The sequence below is a fragment of the Panulirus ornatus genome, chromosome 20, assembly GCF_036320965.1.
Source record: "Panulirus ornatus isolate Po-2019 chromosome 20, ASM3632096v1, whole genome shotgun sequence".
In the NCBI taxonomy this organism is placed as follows: Eukaryota; Metazoa; Arthropoda; class Malacostraca; order Decapoda; family Palinuridae; genus Panulirus; species Panulirus ornatus.
The window spans coordinates 33,169,481-33,193,606 of record NC_092243.1 but is presented as its reverse complement, the minus strand read 5'-3'; positions in this window follow the sequence as shown (position 1 = coordinate 33,193,606).

The window sequence follows — 24,126 nt, the reverse complement described above, 5'->3', positions numbered from 1 at the left end:
TACCAGGGGATTGGGGAGAAAGAATAATGTCCAGGTATTCCCAGAATGTCGTAAAACACGACTAAAAGGGGTGGGAGAGGGGAGCTGGATATCCTCCTATCCTGTTTTACCTTTCCAAAAGAAGGTACAGAGAAGGAGGGCACGTAAAGATGAATCCTTATAAGTCTCTGTCCACTGTTCTTGAAGCTACTTTGCTAACGCAAGAGGTGAAAAAGAGGGCAAATGAGAGTTGGAGTGAGAGGGTATTATCAAATTCTAGGGAGAATAAAAAGATGTTTTGGAAGGAGTTAAATGAGGTGCGTAAGACAAGAGAACAAATGGGAACATCGGTGAAGGGGGCTAAGGGGGGAGGTAATAACAATCAGTAGTGATGTGAGAAGTAGATGGAGTGAGTATTCTGAAGGTTTGTTGATTGTGTTCGATGACAGAGTGACAGATACAGGGTGTTTTGTTCGAGGTGGTGAGCGAAATGAGAGGGTCAGGGAGAATGGTTTGCTAATAGAGAAGAAGTAGTGAAAGCCTTGGAGAAGATGAAAGCCGGCAAGGCGGCGGATTTGGATGGTACTGCAGTGGAAATTTGTTAAAACCGGGGTGACTATGTTGTTGACTGGTTGGTGAGGATATTCATTGTATGTATGGCTCATGGTGAAGTACCTGAGGATTGACGGATGCATGCATAGTGCCATTGTACAAAGGAAAAGAGGTATAAGCTTGTTGAGTATTCCTGGGACATTATATGGGAGGTATTGACTGAAAGGGTGAAGGCATGTACAGAGCATCAGATTGGGGAAGAGCAGTGTGGTTTGAACAGTGGTAGAAGATGTGTGGATCAGGTATTTGCTTTGAAGAATGCATGTGAGAGATACTTTAGAAAAACAATTGGAATTGTCTGTAGCATTTAGAGATCTACAGAAGGCATATGATAGAGTTGATAGATACTCTGTGGAAAGTCTTAAGAGTATATGGTGTGGGAGGCAAGTTGCTAGAAGCAATGAAAAGTTTTTATCAAGGATGTAAGGCATGTTTACGAGTAGGAAGAGAGGAAAGTGTCTGGTTCCCAGTGAATGTCGGTTTGCGACAGGGGTGCGTGATGTCTCCATGGTTGTTTGCTTTGTTTATGGATGGGGTTGTTAGGGAGGTGAATACAAGAGTTTTGAAAACATGGGCAAGTATGCAGTCTGTTGTGGATGAGAGAGCTTGGGAAGTGAGTCAGTTGTTGTTCGCTGATGATACAGGGCTGGCGGCTGATTCGGGTGAGAAAATGTATAAAATGAAAATAACGGTATGCTGCCATTTTTAGATTGCATGATTCATAGGCAAGGAAACAAGTTTAAGTTTAGCATAGACAGAAAACCCACCAATGTATGCTCATATATCCATTATTATTTATCTCTACATGACATAGTTAGATTATCATCATTTCAATCTATGTTCCTTAGGACATTACGTATTTGCAGTCCAGAATTTATTGATGATGATTTTGACAAGATATATTCTATTGGATCTAAGTTAAAGTACTCTTGATCTTTCATTGACAAATCCCTTAAGTAAGCAAAGAAATCATTTTATAGAGTTGAGCCCAAACCTTCCATTGACACCAAGAATCTTATAGTTCTCCCTTTTGATTATAATTTCCCTTTACTTCCCATGTTGCTGAAATCCTTTAATGTAAATGTTGCCTTTAGCAACAATAATACCATAAAGAATATCTTAATCAGGAATTCACCAGAAAATTCTCTTGGATCCGTGCCTTGTGGAAATTGTGATAAATTTTATGTTGGGCAGACTGGTAAGGATCTCTCTGTTAGACTTAAGCAACATGAATATAGTATAAGAACGGGACAAGAATCAAATGCCTTGTTTAATCACGTTAAAAACTATAATCATTGTATTGACTGGAGTAATGCCAGTTCATTCATTAACTCTAACCCTATTACCAAGAGAAATATCATTGAATCTTCTATCATTAAATTCACAAAGAATTATAATCTTAATATTAGTGATAGTCTATACAAATTAGATAACTTTATTGTTGATTAAATTTGTAACATGATAAGTTTATGAACGCTCGTTGTATGTATTGGACAATAACATGTTTACCAAATGGCCTCCAAGCTTCGTCTCTTCGATGTATATCAACTGACTTATATTTCTCTCTTGTGTCTCCCCTGATGATGTGATTATTACACGAAAGTGCACTTGGGAACATATCTTGTTTCATTTTCCCAATGGACTCATAGGAATATCTTGATCACGCGCAGAATTGGGATCTTTCCAATATATACATATATATATATATATATATATATATATATATATATATATATATATATATATATATATATATATATACATATATATATATATATATATATATATATATATATATATATATATATATATATATATATATATATATATATCATATCATTATCATTATTTTGCTTTGTCGCTGTCTTCCGCGTAACGAGGTAGCGCAAGGAAACAGACGAAAGAATGGCCCAACCCACCCACATACACATGTATATACATACACTTCCACACACGAAAATAAACATACCTATACATCTCAACGTATACATATATGTACACACACACAGACATATACATTTATACACATGTACATAATTCATACTGTCTGCCTTTATTCATTCCCATCGACACCTCGCCACACATGTAATAAAAACCCCCTCCCCCTTCATGTGTGCGAGGTAGTGCTAGGAAAAGACAACAAAGGCCCCATTCGTTCACACTCAGTCTCTAGCTGGCATGTAATAATGCACCGAAAACACAGCTCCCTTTTCACATCTAGGCCCCACAGAACTTTCCATGGTTTACCTCAGACGCTTCACATGCCCTGGTTCAATCCATTGACAGCACGTTGGCCCCGGTATACCACATCGTTCCAATTCACTCTATTCCTTGCACGCCTTTCACTCTCCTGCATGTTCAGGCCCCGATCACTCAAAATCTTTTTCACTCCATCTTTCCACATCCAATTTGGTCTCCCACTTCTCCTCGTTCCCTCCACCTCTGACACATATACCCTCTTTGTCAATCTTTCCTCACTCATTCTCTCCATGTGACCAAACCATTTCAAAACACCATCTTCTGCTCTCTCGACCACACTCTTTTTATTTCCACACATCTCTCTTACCTTATTATTACTTACTCGATCAAACCACCTCACACCACATATTGTCCTCAAACATCTCATTTCCAGCACATCCACCCTCCTGCGCACAACTCTATCCATAGCCTATGCCTCGCAACCATACAACATTGTTGGAACTACTATTCCTTCAAACATACCCATTTTTGCTTTCCGAGATAATGTTCTCGACTTCCACACACTCTTCAACGCTCCCAGAATTTTCGCGCCCTCCCCCACCCTATGATTTTACTTCCGCAGTGGAATTCATTAAAAAAAGGGGGTGACTATTGTTCACTGGTTGGTAAGGTTATTTAATGTATGTATGACTCATGGTGAGGTGCCTGAGGATTGGCGGAATGCTTGCATAGTGCTATTGTATAAAGGCAAAGGGGACAAAGGTGAGTGCTCAAATCACAGAGGTATAAGTTTGTTGAGTATTCCTGGTAAATTATATGGGAGGGTATTGATTGAGAGGGTGAAGGCATGTACAGAGTATCAGATTGGGGAAGATCAGTGTGGTTTCAGAAGTGGTAGAGGATGTGTGGATCAGGTGTTTGCTTTGAAGAATGTATGTGAGAAATACTTAGAAAAGCAAATGGATTTGTATGTAGCATTTATGGATCTGGAGAAGGCATATGATAGAGTTGATAGAGATCCTCTGTGGAAGGTATTAAGAATATATGGTGTGGGAGGCACATTGTCAGAAGCAGTGAAAAATTTTTATCGAGGATGTAAGGAATGTGTACGTGTAGGAAGAGAGGAAAGTGATTGGTTCTCATTGAATGTAGGTTTGCGGCAAGGGTATGTGATGTCTCCATTGTTGTTTAATTTGTTTATGGATGGGGTTGTTGGGGAGGTGAATGCAAGAGTTTTGGAAAGAGGGGCAAGTATGCAGTCTGTTGTGGATGAGAGAGCTTGGGAAGTGAGTCAGTTGTTGTTCGCTGATGATACATCGCTGGTGGCTGATTCGTGTGAGAAACTGCAGAAGCTGGTGACTGAGTTTGGTAAAGTGTGTTAAAGAAGAAAGCTGAGAGTAAATGTGAATAAGAGCAAGGGTATTAGGTACAGTAGGGTTGAGGGACAACTCAATTGGGAGGTAAGTTTGAATGGAGAAAAACTGGAGGAAGTGAAGTGTTTTAGATATCTGGGAGTGGATTTGTCAGCGGATAGAAACATGGAAGCGGAAGTGAATCATAGGGTGGGGGAGAGGTCGCAAGTTCTGGGAGCGTTGAAGAATGTGTGGAAGTCGAGAACATTATGTTGGAAAGCAAAAATGGGTATATTTGAAGGAACAGTGGTTCCGAAAATGTTATATGGTTGCGAGGCGTGGGCTATAGATAGAGTTGTGCGCAGGAGGGTGGATGAGCTGGAAATGAGATGTTTGAGGACAATATGTGGTGTGAGGTGGTTTGATCGAGTAAATAATAATAGGGTAGGAGAGATGTGTGGTAATAAAAAGAGTGTGGTTGAGAGAGCAGAAGAGGGTGTTTTGAATGGTTTGTTCACATGGAGAGAATGAGTGAGGAAAGATTGACCAAGAGGATATATGTGTCAGAGGTGGAGGGTACGATGAGAAGTGGGAGACCAAATTGGAGGTGGAAAGATGGAGGAAAAAAGATTTTGAGTGATCGGGACCTAAACATGCAGGAGAGCGAAATGTGTGTAAGGAATAGAATGAATTGGAACGATGTGGTATACTGGGGTCGACGTGCTGTTAATGGATTGAACCAGGGCAAGTGAAGCGTCTGGGGTAAACCATGGAAAGTTTTGTGGGGCCTGGATGTGTAAAGTGAGCTGTGGTTTAGGTGCATTATTACATGACAGCTAGAGACTGAGTGAGAGCGAATGTGGCCTTTGTTGTCTTTTCCTAGCGCTACCTCGCGTACATGAGGGGGGAGGGGGTTGTTATTTCATGTGTTGCGGGGTGGCAATGGGAATGAATAAAGGCAGACGGTATGAATTATATATATGTGTATATATGTATATGTCTGTGTGTGTATATATATGTATACGTTGAGATGTATAGGTATGTATATTTGCGTGTGTGGACGTGTATGTATATACATGTATATGTGGGTGGGTTGGGACATTCTTTCGCCTGTTTCCTTGCGATACCACGCTAACGCGGGAGACAGCGACAAAGGAAAATACATGAATGAATAAATATATATATATTTTTTTTTCTTTTTTTTTTTTTTTTTTGCTTTGTCGCTGTCTCCCGCGTCTGCGAGGTAGCGCAAGGAAACTGACGAAAGAAATGGCCCAACCCACCCCCATACACATGTATATACATACGTCCACACACGCAAATATACATACCTACACAGCTTTCCATGGTTTACCCCAGACGCTTCACATGCCCCGATTCAATCCACTGACAGCACGTCAACCCCGGTATACCACATCGCTCCAATTCACTCTATTCCTTGCCCTCCTTTCACCCTCCTGCATGTTCAGGCCCCGATCACACAAAATCTTTTTCACTCCATCTTTCCACCTCCAATTTGGTCTCCCTCTTCTCCTCGTTCCCTCCACCTCCGACACATATATCCTCTTGGTCAATCTTTCCTCACTCATTTTCTCCATGTGCCCAAACCATTTCAAAACACCCTCTTCTGCTCTCTCAACCACGCTCTTTTTATTTCCACACATCTCTCTTACCCTTACGTTACTTACTCGATCAAACCACCTTACACCACACATTGTCCTCAAACATCTCATTTCCAGCACATCCATCCTCCTGCGCACAACTCTATCCATAGCCCACGCCTCGCAACCATACAACATTGTTGGAACCACTATTCCTTCAAACATACCCATTTTTGCTTTCCGAGATAATGTTCTCGACTTCCACACATTCTTCAAGGCTCCCAGAATTTTCGCCCCCTCCCCCACCCTATGATCCACTTCCGCTTCCATGGTTCCATCCGCTGCCAGATCCACTCCCAGATATCTAAAACACTTCACTTCCTCCAGTTTTTCTCCATTCAAACTCACCTCCCAATTGACTTGACCCTCAACCCTACTGTACCTAATAACCTTGCTCTTATTCACATTTACTCTTAACTTTCTTCTTTCACACACTTTACCAAACTCAGTCACCAGCTTCTGCAGTCTCTCACACGAATCAGCCACCAGCGCTGTATAATCAGCGAACAACAACTGACTCACTTCCCAAGCTCTCTCATCCCCAACAGACCTCATACTTGCCCCTCTTTCCAAAACTCTTGCATTCACCTCCCTAACAACCCATCCATAAACAAATTAAACAACCATGGAGACATCACACACCCCTGCCGCAAACCTACATTCACTGAGAACCAATCACTTTCCTCTCTTCCTACACGTACACATGCCTTACATCCTCGATAAAAACTTTTCACTGCTTCTAACAACTTGCCTCCCACACCATATATTCTTAATACCTTCCACAGAGCATCTCTATCAACTCTATCATATGCCTTCTCCAGATCCATAAATGCTACATACAAATCCATTTGCTTTTCTAAGTATTTCTCACATACATTCTTCAAAGCAAACACCTGATCCATATATATATATATATATATATATATATATATATATATATATATATATATATATATATATATATATATATATGTATATACGCGGCAGGGGTGTGTGATGTCTCCATGGTTGAATAATTTGTTAATAGATGGGGTTGTTAGGGAGGTGAATGCAAGAGTTTTGGAAAGAGGGGCAAGTATGAAGTCTGTTGGGGATGAGAGCTTGGGAAGTGAGTCAGTTGTTGTTCGCTGATGATACAGCGCTGGTGGCTGATTCGTGTGAGAGACTGCAGAAGCTGGTGACTGAGTTTGGTAAAGTGTGTGAAAGAAGAAAGTTAAGAGTAAATGTGAATAAGAGCAAGGTAATTAGGTACAGTAGGGTTGAGGGTCAAGTCAATTGGGAGGTTAGTTTGAATGGAGAAAAACTGGAGGAAGTAAAGTGTTTTAGATATCTAGGAGTGGATCTGGCAGCGGATGGAACCATGGAAGCGGAAGTGGTTCATAGGGTGGGGGAGGGGGCGAAAATCCTGGGAGCCTTGAAGAATGTGTGGGAGTCGAGAACATTATCTCGGAAAGCAAAAATGGGTATGTTTGAAGGAATAGTGGTTCCAACAATGTTGTATGGTTGCGAGGCGTGGGCTATGGAGAGAGTTGTGCGCAGGAGGATGGATGTGCTGGAAATGAGATGTTTGAGGACAATGTGTGGTGTAAGGTGGTTTGATCGAGTAAGTAACGTAAGGGTAAGAGAGATGTGTGGAAATAAAAAGAGCGAGGTTGAGAGAGCAGAAGAGGGTGTTTTGAAATGGTTTGGGCACATGGAGAGAATGAGTGAGGAAAGATTGACCAAGAGGATATATGTGTCGGAGGTGGAGGGAACGAGGAGAAGTGGGAGACCAAATTGGAGGTGGAAAGATGGAGTGAAAAAGATTTTGTGTGATCGGGGCCTGAACATGCAGGAGGGTGAAAGGAGGGCAAGGAATATAGTGAATTGGATCGATGTGGTATACCGGGGTTGACGTGCTGTCAATGGATTGAATCAGGGCATGTGAAGCGTCTGGGGTAAACCATGGAAAGCTGTGTAGGTATGTATATTTGCGTGTGTGGACGTATGTATATACATGTGTATGGGGGTGGGTTGGGCCATTTCTTTCGTCTGTTTCCTTGCGCTACCTCGAAAACGCGGGAGACAGCGACAAAGCAAAAAAAAGAAAAAAAAAAAAAAAAAATATATATATATATATATATATATATATATATATATATATATATATATATATATATATATATTATCCCTGGGGATAGGGGAGAAAGAATACTTCCGACGTATTCCCTGCCTGTCGTAGAAGGCGACTAAAAGGGGAGGGAGCGGGGGGCTGGAAATCCTCCCCTCTCACTTTTTTTTTTTAATTTTCCAAAAGAGGGAACAGAGAAGGGGCCCAGGTGAGGATATTCCCTCAAGGGCCCAGTCCTCTGTTCTCAACGTTACCTCGCTAGCGGGAAATGGCGAATAGTATGAAAGAAGAAGAAAAAAAAATATATATATATATATATTTATATATATATACATATATATATATATATATATATATATATATATATATATATATATATATATATATATATATATATATGTAAGCCAATAAACGCATAAATATATACATACACATATACATACACAGACGTATACATATATACACATGCACATATTCATACTTACGTACCTTCAACTATTCCTGGCGTTACCCCGTTCCATAGGCAATAGCACTGGTAACCCCCCTCCTAGCTTCAGTTAGGTAGCACCAGCAAAACAGAGAGAAAAGGCCACATTCGTTCACACTCAGTCTCTAGCTGTCAAGTGTAATGCACCGAAACCACAGATCCCTATCCATATCCAGGCCCTACAGACTTTTCCATGGTTTACCCCAGACGCTTCACATCCCCTGGTTCGGTCCACTGACAGGATATCGACCACGATATGCCACATCCTTCCAAACCACTCTTTTCCTTGCACGCCTTTCACCCTCCTGTATGTTTAGACCCCAATCGCTCAAAATCTTTTTCACTCTATCCTTCCACCTCCAATTTGTTCAACCACTTCTCCTTGCTCCCTCCACCTCTAACACATATATTCTCTTTGTCATCCGTTTCTCACTCTTTCTCTCCATATGTCCAAAACATTTCAACACACGCTCTACTGCTCTCTCAACCGAACCCTTTTTACTTTCACTTATCTCTCTTTCCGTTTCATTAATTACCCGATCAAACCTTTACTTTCACTCTTTCCATTTCTCCGTTTCATTACTTACTCGATCAAACCACCTCACACCACATATTGTCCTTAAACATTTCATTTCCATCACATCTACCCTCCTCCGTACAACCCTATCTATAGCTCATGCTTCACAGCCATTTAACATTGTTGGAACCACTATTCCTTCAAACATACCCATTTTTGCTCTCCGGGATACGACCCCTCCTTCCACACATTCTTCATCGCTCCCAGAACTTTCGCCTCCTCCCACACCCTGTGATTCACTTCCGCTTCCATCGCTCCATTTGCTGCCAGCTCCACTCCCAGGTACCTGAAAAACTTCACTTCCTCCACTTTCTGTCCATTCAAACTTACATCCCAATTAACTTGTCCCTCAACCCTACTGAACCTAATAACCTTGCTCATATTCACGTTTTCTCTCAAGTTTCTCCTTTCAAACACTTTTCCAAATTCAGTCACCAACTTCTGTAGTTTCTCACTCGAATGAGCCAGTAAAGCTGTATCATCGGCGAACAAGTGGCCTACTTCCCAGGCCCTGTCATCCCCAACAGACTTCATACTCGCCCCTCTCTCCAAAACTCTAACATTTACCTCCCTAACCATCCTATCCGTAAACAAATTCAACAACCACGGGGATATCACACACCCCTGCCGCAGCCCGACATTCACTGGGAACCAGTCACTCTCCTCTCTTCCTAGTCGTACACATGCCGTACATCCTTGGTAAAAACTTTTCACTGCCTCTAGCAACTTACCTCCCACACCATATACTCTTAAGACCTTCCATAAAGCATCTCTATCAACCCTATCATATGCCTTCTCCAGATCCATAAATGCTACATACAAATCCATCTGTTTCTCGAAGTATTTCTCACACACATTTTTCAAAGCAAACTCCTGATCCACACTTTGGCCAACTTTCAATTCACACACTTACAGATGTCTTCACCTACGAACTCCACAACAATATCCCTAACCAACGTAATATCAATCCTAAAACCCTCCAAAACACCCAAAACGACTTCACTCTACTGCCCGCTCACCCACACAGCATGGCTTTAGACCCAGATATTCTTCCAACACGCAACAAACTGACCTCACACAACATATCCTAAATAGACTGAACCCCTCCCACCCCCACCCCTCACACCACCTTTGAAAACAGACATTATCAAATCATTCGACATTGTCCCACGACTCATTTCCACGCAAAAGCATTCAATGCAGTTCTCCTCATAAATGACAAAAAGTGTAATTGGCCTATTTCAAAGCCGGCCACCATGCCAAAGTCACTCACAATGGCTTCACCTCTAAATCACATAAATTCTACAATGGTTGTTGCCCAAGGAGCAGTTCTTTCTCTTCGTCCCATGCAATCTACAATTGCCGAAAGCAAACCTCATCATTAAAGTTCTATCGTATGCAGAAGACCCGACAATCACATCAAAACAATCTTTCATCGAGGCAGCAACATCAAATATGCAGTACAGCATTGAACAATCAGAACAATGGTTCACCAGGAACAGAATACTTGTATATCCTCAGAAGTCCTCAATCACCACTTTAACACCAGACAGACATGCGTCCACCTCACACTCTCCAATCACCTTGAATGCACAATAATTTTCACCGAACAAAACTCCAACCATTCTAGGCATCACATACGACACACACACGACATTCACTTCTCCCACCAACTGCATCAAAACAAAAGCATTACACAAGCTAATTGCCCTCGGAGCACTAATTGACAACATCTACATCCTTTACAAACAGTTCATACGCTCCATTTTAAACCATGCCTCACCTGCCTGGTGTTCCGTCTTTTCAAAAGCAAACATAACAAACCAGCAAACAACACATGATAGTGCGACTAGAACAATCAATCACTGGCTGCCTAGTGACCAGAAACACTCAACACCAACACAATAAAACAAATATCTTCCCATTGTAAAAAGCAAAGAGGGACAAAGATGAGTGTTCGAACTGCAGAGGTAAAGTTTGTTGAGTGCACTGGGTAAGTTGTATTGGAGAGTTATGATTGAGGGTGAAGGCATGTATAAAGCATCAAATTGGAGAGGATCTCTTTCGTTTCAGGAGCATTAGAGAATGTGTATTCTAAAAGTTTGCTTTGAAAAGTGTGTGAGAGAATTAGAGAAAGAGAAGGATATGTATGTGGCATTTATGGACCTGGAAAAAGCACATGCTAGGGTTGACAGAGATGCCTTTTGGAAAGTCTTACGAGCAAATGGTGTAGAAGGAAAGCTACCTGAGGCAATGAGGAATTTTTCTCAAGAGTGTAAGGCAGAGGTAGTAAACCGACTACTCTTCGAAGGAAAATTATGGATCTCGAATTCATTTCAGAAATAGAATATATAATCAACAAGGTTGCTTTTATGAAGGCGACAGCTCCAACGCCTAAATTTCTAATGTTAAAATGTCACACACATTCCGTCTTGATATTACAAATAGGACATGTTTTACTTTTCTTATTGGGAGGGCATAACACATGTCAACAATGCTAGAGTTATTAAGCAAAATGTGAGCATCTTTCTGTACGGGTCTCAGCGTGATAGCTGTGGCCAGAGTTGAGTTTACGCGTTCCGTTCCTGTCCCGTCGTGGAATTCATTCCCTCACCTGGAAGAGTCAGTCACCTAGTTGAGACTCAAACGTTGAGTTGGAGTGTTATAGACGTGGAATTATACTTTATTTATCATTATGATGTTGTGGAGGATATTTTGATGTGATATGCACACTGACTCAAACAATGGAAGGGAAATGCAAAAGAAAGAGAAAATGCATAGAAGAAAATCGGTGTTTTGAAAATGAGTGGAAAAACAAGTCCTTTTTCACTGAAGATAACGGAAATGCCATGTGTCCACTTTACCATATGTGTATATCACAATTCAAATCTTCAAACTTATAACGTCATTTGATTTCAAATCATGCAAAAGCGATGAAGAATTCCCTTAGGGTTCTCAACTTCCCACGTCAAAAATAAAATAATTGAAAATACAACAGGACAAGTAATCGCAGATTTTCGCCAGCTTAGTAAGCTCAGCAAAGGCAGCAACATTAACCTCCTATCATTTAACATGGAACACGACAAGTGCAGAAAAGTCTTACTCTGAAGATGATATTATTAAGACTTTCTTCGCCGATGTGATTTCAATTTCAACGTCAGAGAACAAGACTCTACAAAAAAAAGAAAAAAAAAAATCAGATTTGCTGTTATCAAGCCACAAAATAGAGCTTAGAATATTGCCATGTAAACAGTGAAACGGAACCCAACTGCACTCACAACTTCATCCGTGTGATAATTATTTGAGTATAACTTTGGATGATCCGTGTGATGTGCAGGATTAACCTTAACTCTCAGTTTTTGTTCGTACAGTGTCAGATGACCGTGGTATGAGAGAACTTCTGGATATTGTCTCACTGAAGGAAAGAACCAGTGGACAAGACATAAAAGAGGCTCTGATGGCGGCAGTTCCAGAACTCAGTTCCTATAAAAAGCTCACTGCCACAGCAACAGACGGCGCTCCGTCAATATGTGGATCTGTAAGTGGATTAATTGGGCTTTCCTAATCCGATGGAAGGGTTTAACATCTTATTACGTTATTCACCATGACCAATTGGTCTTTAAAACTCTCAAGTTCGATCATATCATGAAACCTGTGATTGATATTGTAAATCTTATGCAGACAAATGCACTAAATCACAGACAATGATGAGGGATGTATGAGTAAAAGCTTTCCCAACTGATTTATCACAACACTGCTCAGTTCGATGGCTTTCCGCAGGTAGAGCTTATATATATATATATATATATATATATATATATATATATATATATATATATATATATATATATATATATTCATACTTGCTGCCTTCATCCACTCCCATCGCCACCCCGCCACACATGAAACAGCACCCCCCTCCCCCCGCGCACGCGAGGTAGCGCTAGGAAAAGACAACAAAGACCACATTCGTTCACAGAGAGTCTCTAGCTGTCAAGTGTAATGCACCACAGCTCCCTTTCCACATCCAGGCCCTACAAAACTTCCCATGGTTTACTCCAGACGTTTCACATGCCCTGGTTCAATCCATTGACAGCACGTCGACCCAGGTATACCACATCGTTCCAATTCACTCTATTCCTTGAGCGCCTTTCACCCTCCTGTATGTTCAGGCCCCGATCGCTCAAAATATTTTCCACTTCATCCTTCCACCTCCAATGTGGTCTCCCACTTCTCGTTTCCTCCACCTCTGACACATATATCCTCTTTGTCAATCTTTCCTCACTCATTCTCTCCATGTGACCAAACCATTTCAATACACCCTCTTCTGCTCTCTCAACCACACTCTTTTTATTACCACACATTTCTCTTACCCCTTCATTACTTACTCGATCAAACCACCTCACACCATATATTGTCCTCAAACATCTCATTTCCAACACATCCACCTTTCGCACAAACCTATCTATAGCCCACGCCTCACAACCATATAACATTGTTGGAACCACTATTCCTTCAAACATATCCATTTTTGCCCTCCGAGATAACGTTCTCGCCTTTCACACATTCTTCAACGATCCCAGAGCCTTCGCCCCTTCCCCCACCCTGTGACTCACTTCCGCTTTCATGGTTCCACCCACTGCTAAGTCCACTTTACTTCCTCCAGTTTTTCTCCATTCAAATTTACCTCCCAATTAACTTGTTCCTCAACCCTACTAAACCTAATAACCTTGCTCTTATTCACATTTACTCTCAGCTTTTTTCGTTCACATACTTTACCAAACTCAGTCACCAACTTCTGCAGTTTCTCATCAGCGAACAACAACTGACTCACTTCCCAAGCCCTCTCATCCACAACATACTGCATACTTGCCCCTCTCTTCAAAACTCTTGCTTTCAGCTCCCTAACAACCTCATCCAGAAACAAATCAAACAACCATGGAAACATCACGCACCCCTGCCGCAAACCAACATTCACTGGGAAGCAACCACTTTCCTCTCTTCCTACTCGTACACATGCATTACATCCTTGATAAACACTTTTCACTGCTTCTAGCAACGTACCTCCTTCACCGTATACTTTTAATACCTTCAACAAAGCATCTCTATCAACTCTATCATATGCCTTCTCCAAATCCATGAATGCTACATCTGTTTTTCTAAGTATTTCTCACATACATTCTTAAAAGCAAACACCTGATCCACACATCCTCCACCACTTCTGAAACCAAACTGCTCTTCCCCAGTCTGATGCTCTGTACATGCTTTTACCCTCTCAATCAATACCCTCCCATATAATTTCCCAGGAATACTCAACAAACTTATACCTCTGTAATTTGAACAGTCACTTTGATCAGCTGCTCAGCTCAGCACATTTACATCTTAGTCTTTTTTTGCACGTTCATCAATCAGTATGTAATTCAAATAATGCCCGCTGACCATCTTTCCTATTAACATACGTATAATTGTGTATTACCCTGTATTTGAATCCAGTATATCTAATTACCAGTCCAATTTCACTACACATCTCCACTAGCTGTTCATCATTACCATTCACATTACTGAATACCCTATACATCCCAATTATACCCTGAACTGCTACATTACTCACCTGAGCATTCAAGTCATTATTACTAATACCCTGTCTCGTGCACCAAAGCTCCTAACACACTCACTCAGCCCCTCCGAAAACACTTGCCTCTCATGATCTTTCATCTCATGGCCAGGTGCATAAGCACTTGTAAGCCCCCATCTCTTTCAATCCATTACTATTTCTTCCCACATACCTCCATACCCACTTTCATACACTTCCACAACTCCTGATTCAGCAATAGTGCTACTCCTTCCTTAGCTCTTGTCCTCTCACCAACCTCTGACTTTACTCCTATGGCATTTCCAAGCCATTCTTCCCATTTACCCTTGAGCTTTGTTTCACTCAGAGCCAGAACATCCAGGTTTCTTTCCTCAAACATACTACCTATCTCTCCTCTCTTCTCATCTTGGTTACATCTACACACACTCAGACACCCCAGTCTGAGAATTCGAGGAGGATGAGCACTCCCCTCTTGACTCCTTCTTCTGTTTCCTCTTTAGAAATTGAAATACAAGAAGATGCAGGGGAAGGGGTTCCAGCCCTCTGCTCCTGCCTCATTTAGTCGCAGTAATAATAATAACAATAATAATAATAATAATAATAATAATAATAATAATAATAATAATAATAATAATGATAATAATAATGATAATAATGATAATAATAGTGATAATAATAATTATAATAATAATAATAATAATAATGATAATGATAATAATAATAATAATAATAATAATAATAATAATAATAATAATAATAATAATAATAATAATAGTAATAATACTAATGATAATGATAATAATAATAATGATAATAATGAAAATGAAATATTGATAATAATAAAACTAAAAGGGCATTATTATTATCATTATTGAAAATATGTTTTTCTTTCTTATTAGCTGTTTTCTGCGAAGCACCCTATATACCACATCCCTACAGTTCGCTCAAGCCAATGTTCACCTTACATTCTCTTGCTCGTTCAGGCAACGGTCACTTTAAGCATATTTCACTCCATCCTTCATCCTCCTCTTCTGTTTACTCCTATCCTTGAACCTTATATTTCTGACTCTCACTCATCCTCTGCATACATCCAGACTGTCTGAGCACACTCTTATCAGCTCTCTTATACATACTCCTCTTAAAACCACACCCCTTTCTTGCCCTACAATATCCTATTCGATTAATCCTCCTCACACCGACACCTTGGTCTCAAATTCATCAATGCAAACACATCCACCATCCTCCGAACTTTTTCATCTGTACCCTATGACTTGCATCCATACAACACTGTCGGAATTATTATACCATGAAGCATATCCATTTTTGCCTGCACAGTAGTGACCCCTCTTTCTACACACACGTCCATGCGAATAGGATCTTAATTCCTTTAGGAACCCTATCGCTTACTTCAGCTCCCATTGATTCATCAGCCACTATATCCACCCATACTTCTCCAAAACATTCCACTTCCTTCATGTTTTCTCTTTTTAAAGCTCACACTCAAATCATCATGCCTGTCTCCACTATCAAATCAATATTCCTACTTTAATCTACAATAACTCTCAACTTCTAGTTTCACAATCTTCCCCCAAACTCAGCCAGCAGCTTCTGCAGTTTCTCACTACAGTCTGCTATCAGGGTCATGTTTTGCACAAACAGCAACTAAGTGACCGCTACGTCTTCCCCACCACCAAGAGTCTGCAGACTATCCCTCTCTCTCCAAATCCCTTACATTCACCTCCCTCACCACCCCATCCACAAATAAATTAAACCATAGTGACATCACACACCCTTGATGCAGACTCTTCTTTACCTGTAACCATTCACCCTCTTCTCCTACTCGTATATATGCCTTACTCTATTCAAACAAGTACTTATTGCTTCTATAGGCTTTTTCACACACCCTATATTTGTGGCATCTTTTACAGAGCATCTTAATGAACCTTACCATACGCTTAGTACAGATCTATAAATGCCATATATATTCTTTTCTTTAACGATATTTCATATAGATTTTTTAAGGAAACGCATGGTCCACACGTCCTCTACCACATATGAAGTCACAATGATCCTACCTAGGGTGATGCTCTGTGCATACCATACTCCTCTCGCCCTCACTCCCAAATGAACTCAACAAAAATTGCTCTTTATCCCGTGTCACTATATAGGCATTCAACCAGTTCTCAGGCACCCCATCCTGAGCTATACGTAAAATGAAATCGTGACCAAAAATTCAACAACTCTGTCACTTCCTTGCTTGATAAATTCACCTACGATCCCATCCAATCAAGCCGCTTACACAAAGGTTTTATCTCAGCCGCCTTAACATCTAACACTAGATGTTCAAAATACTTACTCCACCTTTCCTTTACTTCTTCTTTGTCTGTCACCACTTTCTATCTACTCCCGTCACTGATGCTCCCACTTGTTCACCTCTTCTGATCACAATATCCACTTCTTTCCAAAAAAGTTAAGGATTTCCTTGAAGATTGCTGATACCCTCTCAACCTTATTTGCTTTTATCTACAGTCTCTGCACTTTTTTTTCTACTTCCTTCTGGTCCCCTACGTACATTTCTCAGTGATTTGCATTCCTTCCCTATAGATAACGTTAATCCACATCACTTTTATCTTTCACTGGAAACTGAATTTCCTCATTGCACAACCCTCTACCCATTCTGATACACCCATATTCCAGCTTCCATATGCCACATACTCTTCTCGTACATGTAGAAACAGCTTACACAAAAATCTTCTATTTCTTGCCCATTCTCCTAATTTTCTATTCCCCTAATTTCGTTGAGCTTTTGCCAGTTTTCACCTAATCTCCCCCGGTGTCTCCTACATCCTTCTTCCAGAATTCACGCACTTTCACCACCAATCTTTTCATGTCCCTCACTAACATTTTCCTTGTTTTTACTTGTGAAATCACCGTCACTATGTGATAAGGGACATCGAACTATAAAGAGATAGATAGATGGAGAGAGAGAGAGAGAGAGAGAGAGAGAGAGAGAGAGAGAGAGAGAGAGAGAGAGAGAGAGAGAGAGGATACTGACTAGCGCTACCTCGCTAAAGTGGGAAACAGCGATCAAATATGCAAAAAATGAAATAACAGTAATAATAATAATAATAATCATTATTACTCTTATTATTATGATTGTAACAAAAATAATAATAATAATAATAATAATAATAATAATAATAATAATAATAATAATAATGATAATAATAATAATAATAATGATAATAATAATAATAATAATAATAATAATAATAATAATAATAATAATAATATGATATTAATGATGGTAATAATAACAATAATAATAATAATAATAATAATAATAATAATAATAATAATAACAATAATAATAATAATAATAATAATAATAATAATAATGATAATGATAATAATGACAATAATGATAATAATAATAATAATAATAATAATAGTAATAATAATAATGATAATAATAACAATAATAATAATAATAATAATAATAATAGCAATAATAATAATAATAATAATAATAATAATAATAATAATAATAATAATAATAATAATAATATCGTACATGATCTTAATTCTTGACAAAATATGAAAACAGTGAATGTGTCATCCTCCCATCTTTCTTAAAAGATAAGTCTGCCGACGTGATCAGCTTACTGCATTACCCACATCACAATTCAAATCATCCCAGAATATCTTGTGACAGATGAGAGTTACTCCAACTATCATTTTGTCATGTGAAGCTGGGGAATCTGTAGCTCTGAAAGTGGAACTCTTGTGGAGTACAGTTTGATGTAGAAATATCAGAGGAAAATTTCTCTGGAATACGACTGTCCATTTGGGGATTGTCAAGGTTACTCAGTGGGAAAATATGTGGTGGAAACTTTTCCAGTGGGTAAATGTTTGGTGCAGCGTTCTATTGTGTGGAATCTTGAGTGGTATAAGACGCTGGAAAACCAGAAGTTTCAGAGCGGCGCCTTACACTGTCAAAACTCACTTAGATTGTACGATAGTAACATCTATGTCCTTCGTGATGTAGGAGGGTAGAGCTATTCGATTTCATCTTCATTTTCTTTTGCTTGACGTTAGATAGTAGAAAATCGAAGAGCATCATACATAATAATGATAATGATAATAATAATGATAGTAATAATAATAATGATAATAATAATAATAATAATAATAATAATAATAATAATAATAATAATAATAATAATAATAATAATAATAACAATAATGATAATAATAATAATAATAATAATGATAATATCAATTATAATAATAATGATAATAATGATAATAATAATAATAATAATAATAATAATAATAATAATAATAATGATAATAATAATAATAATAATAATAATAATAACAATGATGATAATGATGACAATAATAATAATAATAATAATAATAATAATAATAATGATAATAATAATAATAATAATAATAATAATAATAATAATAATAATGATAGTAATAATAATAACAATAATGATAATGATATGATATATCATATTTGATCACCGTTTCCCACGTTAACGAGGCAGTGCCAAGAACAGACGAAGAAAAACCCGTATCCGCTCACCTCCATTCCCTAGCTGTTATGTACCCTATTGACAACCAGGGCCAAGAGATCTTTCCATGATTTAACCCAGACGCTTGTCTTACCCTTGTTCAGTCCAGTGACAAGTCGATCTTAGTATAACGCATCGTTCTAATTCACTCAGTTTCATGTACGTCTCTCACTCTCCCGCATCCTTTTCACTTTATCCTTCTATCTTCAGTTCGTTCTCCCCGTTCTCCTTGTTCCCTCCACTTTTGACATATATATCCTCTTTGTCAACCTTTCCTCACTCATTCTCTTCATATGTCCAAACCATTTCAGCACACCCTGTTCAGCTTTCTAAAACCACACTCTTTGAATTATTACAGCTTTCTCAACAGCACTCATTTAATTACCTCACTTTTCTCTAACCCTTTTGTTTCTTACTCGATCAAACAACTTCACACAACATAATGCCCTCAACCATAGCATTTCCAACACATCTACATGATAGAATCTTTCAACATGTTCTTCAATTCTCCTAGGACCTTCGCGTCCTCACCCAGCCTATGACTCCCTCCCTTCCCCTTCCCTGGTTTCATTCGCTGCCATGTCCACTCTCAGATATCTAAAATACTGCACATCCTCTACGCTTTTTTCCATTCAAGCTCACATCCCAAATGACCTATTTACTCTGAATTTCCTCCTCTTCCGTACTCTTCCATACTCAATCACCAACTTCACTTCGCTGAGTTGAGAATTGTTTGTGCGACAGGGAACAAAGGACGCAGGTAAGAGATATATTCTCAAAATGAGCTGAGATTAAAAATTAAGGTCCACAGGGCTCGATTCTGGGTCCAGTGCTATTCTTGGTGTAAATGAATGACTTGTCAAAAGGACTAGTCTTATGCCTGAAGTAACTTGTGGATGATGCCTTGGTCATTAGAGTGATAAGGATTAAAAATCATTGCATCAGCTTAGAGGGATATCTCGACAACCTCCAAAGTTGGTCCAATAAATATGTTCAAAAAGTTTTTGTTAATTCAGATAAGTACAATGGAATGAGGATGGGACATAGCCAAAGAAGATCCCAGTAAAACTGATATTTAGTGGCAATAATCTACATGAATCGATGTGTGAAAGAGATCAAGGAGTCAACGTTGTACCTATGTGTTCCCAGAGTTTCATATCGGAAGTGTTAGAGATATGAGTTCTACTGAAAACCAGGAAGATCACCTGCTTGACGTTCACAGAAATCAGACAACAAAGATTCTTATCTAGACTTAAAGAATATCCATTTAGTAACCCAAATCTCACGCTCACATTTCGTAGTTTCTAAATCGTATATTTTCTTTTATTGCTTCTTTACAACACATATACATCATCTCACTCTTTATAGTCAGTTATAATAGTACGTAAATGCAATGGTCTGATCAATATTCCAATACTTCATGGATTCTAGATACAGGGCAGAAACGCCAAGCTTGGAGGCCAAGCGCAGCCAGCTGGCTTTTGGTCTCCGGGTCGGGTCACAAGCGTTTAGCTAAAACGAGGAAGCGCACAATACCTGCTCCGTGGTTAAATCCGTTGGCACCCCGGAAAGCCTTACTTAACCAAGTTTGATTTAAGGAAATGAGAGTTCGACGTGGCAACCGTGAGAAGCCTTACCTAATTCTGGTAAAGTAAAATGTCAAGTTTGAAGGAGTCGAAACAACCTGAACTTATTTACCTGCTGCATTATATAGGGGAGAAAGAATACTTCCCACGTATTCCCTGCGTGTCGTAGAAGGCTGGAAATCCTCCCCTCTCAGTTTTTTTAATTTTCCAAAAGAAGGAACAGAGAAGGGGGCCAGGTGAGGATATTCCCTCAAAGGTCCACTCCTCTGTTCTTAACGCTACCTTGCTAACGCGGGAAATGGCGAATAGTATGAATAAATAAAATAAATATATATATATATATATATATATATATATATATATATATATATATATATATATATATATATATATATATATATACATATTTATTTATTTATTTTGCTTTGTCGCTGTCTCCCCCGTTAGCGAGGTAGCGCAAGGAAACAGACGAAAGAAATGGCCCAACCCACCCACATACACATGTATATACATACACGTCCACACACGCAAACATATATACCTATACATCTCAACGTATACATATATATATATATATATATATATATACAAACACAGACATATACATATATACACATGTACATAATTCATACTGTCTGCCCTTATTCATTCCCATCGCCACCCCGCCACACATGAAATAACAGCCCCCTCCCCCCAAATGTGCGCGAGGTAGCGTTAGGAAAAGACAACAAAGGCCACATTCGTTCACACTCAGTCTCTAGCTGTCATGTAATAATGCACCGAAACCACAGCTCCCTTTCCACATACAGGCCCCACAGAACTTTCCATGGTTTACCCCAGACGCTTCACATGCCAAGGTTCAATCCATTAACAGCACGTCGACCCCGGTATACCACATCGTTCCAATTCACTCTATTCCTTGCACGCCTTTCACCCTCCTGCATGTTCAGGCCCCGATCACTCAAAATCTTTTTCACTCCATCTTTCCACCTCCAATTAGGTCTCCCACTTCTCGTTCCCTCCACCTCCGACACATATATCCTCTTGTTCAATCTTTCCTCACTCATTCCCTCCATGTGACCAAACCATTTCAAAACACCCTCTTCCGCTCTCTCAACCACACTCTTTTTATTACCACACATCTCTCTTACCCTATTATTACTTACTCGATCAAACCATCTCATACCGCATACTGTCCTAAAACATCTCATTTCAAGCACATCCACCCAACTCCGCACAACTCTATCCATAGCCCACGCCTCGCAACCACATAACATTGTTGGAACCACTATTCCTTCAAACATACTCATTTTTGCTCTCCGAGATAATGTTCTCGACTTCCACACATTCTTCAAGTCTCCCAGAACTTTCGCCCCCTCCCCCACCCTATGATTCACTTCCGCTTCAATGGTTCCATCCGCTGCCAAATCCACTCCCAGATATCTAAAACACTTCACTTCCTCCAGCTTTTCTCCATTCACGCTTACCTCCCAATTGACTTATATATATATATATACATATATATATATATATATATATATATATATATATATATATATATATATATATATATATATATATATATATATAATCCCTGGGGATAGGGGATTAAGAATACTTCCCACGTATTCCCTGCGTGTCGTAGAAGGCGACTAAAAGGGGAGGGAGCGGGGGGGGGGCTGGAAATCCTCCCCTCACGTTTTTCTATTTTTTTTAATTTTCCAAAAGAAGGAACAGAGGGGGCCAGGTGAGGATATTCCAAAAAAGGTCCAGTGCTCTGTTCTTAACGCTACCTCGCTAACGCGGGAAATGGCGAATAGTTTAAAATAGTTTAAGAGAAAAGTGTATCAAAACGGTGGAGTATATTCGAATTAAATGAAACGGTTTTCGTGTCCTGAGCAGCCTAAATGTGATCTATTTTTGACTTCTTAAACATGTCAAAGACGGAAAATTTATATATATATATATATATATATATATATATATATATATATATATATATATATATATATATATATATATATATATATATAATTTGTATACATATTTGTATATATATATATATATATATATATATATATATATATATATATATATATATATATATATATATATATATATATATATATATACATATATATACATATATATACATATATATACATATATATACATATATATATATATACATACATATATTAAGAATATATGGTGTGGGAGGCAAGTTGTTAGAAGCAGTGAAAAGTTTTTATCGAGGATGTAAGGCATGTGTACGTGTAGGAAGAGAGGAAAGTGATTGGTTCTCAGTGAATGTAGGTTTGCGGCAGGGGTGTGTGATGTCTCCATGGTTGTTTAATTTGTTTATGGATGGGGTTGTTAGGGAGGTAAATGCAAGAGTCCTGGAAAGAGGGGCAAGTATGAAGTCTGTTGGGGATGAGAGAGCTTGGGAAGTGAGTCAGTTGTTGTTCGCTGATGATACAGCGCTGGTGGCTGATTCATGTGAGAAACTGCAGAAGCTGGTGACTGAGTTTGGTAAAGTGTGTGGAAGAAGAAAGTTAAGAGTAAATGTGAATAAGAGCAAGGTTATTAGGTACAGTAGGGGTGAGGGTCAAGTCAATTGGGAGGTGAGTTTGAATGGAGAAAAACTGGAGGAAGTGAAGTGTTTTAGATATCTGGGAGTGGATCTGTCAGCGGATGGAACCATGGAAGCGGAAGTGGATCATAGGGTGGGGGAGGGGGCGAAAATTTTGGGAGCCTTGAAAAATGTGTGGAAGTCGAGAACATTATCTCGGAAAGCAAAAATGGGTATGTTTGAAGGAATAGTGGTACCAACAATGTTGTATGGTTGCGAGGCGTGGGCTATGGATAGAGATGTGCGCAGGAGGATGGATGTGCTGGAAATGAGATGTTTGAGGAAAATGTGTGGTGTGAGGTGGTTTGATCGAGTAAGTAACGTAAGGGTAAGAGAGATGTGTGGAAATAAAAAGAGCGTGGTTGAGAGAGCAGAAGAGGGTGTTTTGAAATGGTTTGGGCACATGGAGAGAATGAGTGAGGAAAGATTGACCAAGAGGATATATGTGTCGGAGGTGGAGGGAACGAGGAGAAGAGGGAGACCAAATTGGAGGTGGAAAGATGGAGTGAAAAAGATTTTGTGTGATCGGGGCCTGAACATGCAGGAGGGTGAAAGGAGGGCAAGGAATAGAGTGAATTGGAGCGATGTGGTATACAGGGGTTGACGTGCTGTCAGTGGATTGAATCAAGGCATGTGAAGCGTCTGGGGTAAACCATGGAAAGCTGTGTAGGTATGTATATTTGCGTGTGTGGACGTGTGTATGTACATGTGTATGGGGGGGGGGGGGGGTTGGGCCATTTCTTTCGTCTGTT